Raw genomic sequence first — 3,215 nt, 5'->3', positions numbered from 1 at the left:
CTAATTAAGAGTTGTTTTGAAAGAAAAGGCAAAAGTGCTAGTACACTAAGGAAATATCAAGGCTCAAGATAATCTGTCCAGAGTTTAAAAAGAAAAAAGTTGTTCACGGAATTTTCTTCATAACAGGATGAACAAAATATAAAATCTCATGCAGCCTCCTGAGTCATACGAAGAATGTTAAAGGGTGAAAAAACTAAAATATTATCATACCATGATTTGGCGACATACTCCACAATGTCTACATCTTGGGGATAAACATTGCAATGCTACTTTCAGACATGAATACAAACAAATTATTCAAATCAAGTTCAATGCTCGATTAGGACAAAAGAAGAGGGAGAAAACATTATCTTATGACTTAAAGATAAACAATCAAAAGACTGATGAAACAGGAAAAGAAAAAGCTTTTACAGGCCAACCACAGAAATCTCCTTGCCAATAATCTTCTATTATCCAAGCTGGAGATCATGAGTTAGAGTCCTCTTGCCAGTACAAAGATAAATTGTAGTCCAAGATTTCCATGCCAAGAAATACCCAGAGATGAAATCAAAAATATCCCAGGAGGTTAAAAGAAAAACAGTTTCAAAGTGTTTTCCTCTGAGCAGCTGGTGTCATCAAATGGTCAGGGAAGTCTCAGGCTGCCTGGTCGCTGTGACTTTCTCGTCGAGTTCACCTGCTTCACGGGTAGTGGAATCTGTATCCTTAATGCTGCTTGTTTAGACTTCAATATCTAAGGATGTATTCTGAATATCCTCGGTCTTCAAAAGAGGCATACTAAAATATTTTAACAATTTGTCAAACATCATTCTGCCATCATCTTGCGTAAAGCAATGTGTTCCAATTACTCGATTCCTTTTTTTCAGATTTTTTTTTATCTTTTAGATTTATGTTTTCCCAAAGAAGAAAAAAAATCTTCAACCTGTAAATTTAAATTTTCACTTGGCTAGAAGGCTATATTGCAGGATTAAGCAGTTTAGGTGATTCCAGATCAGGTAGGTAGATTTACATGGTAAAATGCAACATGGCCACCTATGATCTGGTAAGTAGAGTAATAATAACTACACATCTGATCTAGAATAAGCAAGTGTAAATTTATAAGGTACATCCTTAAGCATTATTACAGAGACAGAATAATGCTTATATAGAAATAAATTCCACAGTTAGTGGAGAGAAATGGATGTCAAAATGGAAACCATTTATTCAAGGAGTTAAGAACTCTTGTGTCATAGTATTTTGGTATTATACTCATTTCTATAGTTAGTATTAACCAAGTGACCATGGACAAATTAACATCTCTAAGCCTTAAATTCCTCATATTTAAAATCAAGATAATGACTGAGTCTGCTTTAGAGGATTGTTGAGAATGTTCGATAAGTTCATGTGGACTTAACACTCAGCACAATGCCTGTATATTACAGTTTTACACACAAATAGAAAATGTTTTATATCTATTCTATTTTATCATTTAGTGAGTGCCTAATATACTCCTGACAAAGAATTTTGTAATTTATTAAATTATTTCAAACATTACAAAACCCCACAGGTTGATATAATTAACCCCATCATATAGATGTGGAACTTTAGGATCAGGAAGAGTTTTATTGCTCAAATGTACATGGTTATTAAGTCGTTCATGACAATAGGACCTATATATGTCTAATTATTTTTGATTCCACAGGTATGATTAGAAGCAAGAGTTCTGATAGTAAAATACACCTCGATTGTAAGTGACCTTTTCAGACCTGGTAGGAAACTAGCTGCAGATCTTATATCTTCTAAAGAGTTCTGGAAGGACACCCGCCTCCTGCTTCCAAATATTATTCCTGTTTACATGACACAAGAAATTTTGTACAGCAAAATGTGATTTTTCTAACTTAAGCACTTGTTCTACAAATGTGCCTCTCTGTCAGTATACAGATATTCCCAGAGAGTGATGGGGTATAAGACATTGAGAGTGACTCCTACTGCACATATTTTTTGTTTGTTTAAGGATTCTTCTCTTGTTGGGGCGCCTGGGTGGCGCAGTCGGTTAAGCGTCCGACTTCAACCAGGTCACGATCTCGCGGTCCGTGAGTTCGAGCCCTGCCTCAGGCTCTGGGCTGATGGCTCAGAGCTTGGAGCCTGTTTCCGATTCTGTGTCTCCCTCTCTCTCTGCCCCTCCCCCGCTCATGCTCTGTCTCTGTCTGTCCCAAAAAAATAAATAAACGTTGGAAAAAAAAAAAAAGAATTCTTCTCTTGTTTTCATAGTTTCTAGAGAAGATTCATAGCAATGCAAACAATATTAAGTGCCTAAAACAGTGGAAAATAAGGTAAATTTCTAGTTTTGAAACGATACTCAATGTCTGGTTTTGTCTTTTAAAGCAACTTTGTATTACTCCAAATCCCTGTTGAGGCTCCATTTCCCGAATATGAAATACCTTAAATTTTATTATGGAGGCAGCCAAAAAACTCAGACTCAAACTGCTGAAGCAGCCTTGAAGTCCATCAATCTGTGTGCTTCCAAATAACTCTATAAAACTCTTTTTTATGAAAGAAATGTGAAGGATGCTTTCAAGAATATTTTGGTAAACATCAGATTCGTCATCTCAAATAGTCCCGTCCCATAAGATCATCTCATCTATCATAATGTATATTTACATTTGTGATGAGGTAGGAAAAACCCTAGACCTGAAACAAAGAACATAGATACAGAAAGAGATTTTCTGAAAATGTCATAACACCCATTTCAAAATGGCTACCGTGAAGAGGCATCTGGGTAGCTCAGTCAGTTAAGCATTGGACTCTTGATTTCAGTTCAGGTCATGATCACACTGTCATGAGACAGAGCTCCATGTTGGGCTCTGTGCTGAGCGTGGAGCCTTCTTAAGATTCTCTCTCTCTCTCTCTCTCTCTCTCTCTGTCTCTCTCTCTCCCTCTGCCCCTCTTCCTCATCCTTTCTCTCTCTCTATCTCAAAAACAAAACAAAACAAAATTGAAAATTAAAAAAAAAGAAGTATTCACAATCAGATACTTTACCCAAACTTTTTGTTTAATCTTTTCCTTATATGGTAATTGCAGATGTTTGCTTGGAAGTCATTGCAATCATAATGGTTCCAATGAAGGCGAAGTTTTAATAATATTCAGATGAAATCATAGTAAAATAAATAAACCAGAAAGTTTATTATCACTAAGCAATGGAAACAGATTTCAAAACTCCAGACAAAACTCTTAACAAG

Source organism: Acinonyx jubatus, chromosome B1 (assembly GCF_027475565.1).
Source record: "Acinonyx jubatus isolate Ajub_Pintada_27869175 chromosome B1, VMU_Ajub_asm_v1.0, whole genome shotgun sequence".
Taxonomy (NCBI): Eukaryota; Metazoa; Chordata; class Mammalia; order Carnivora; family Felidae; genus Acinonyx; species Acinonyx jubatus.
This window is presented reverse-complemented; position numbering follows the sequence as displayed.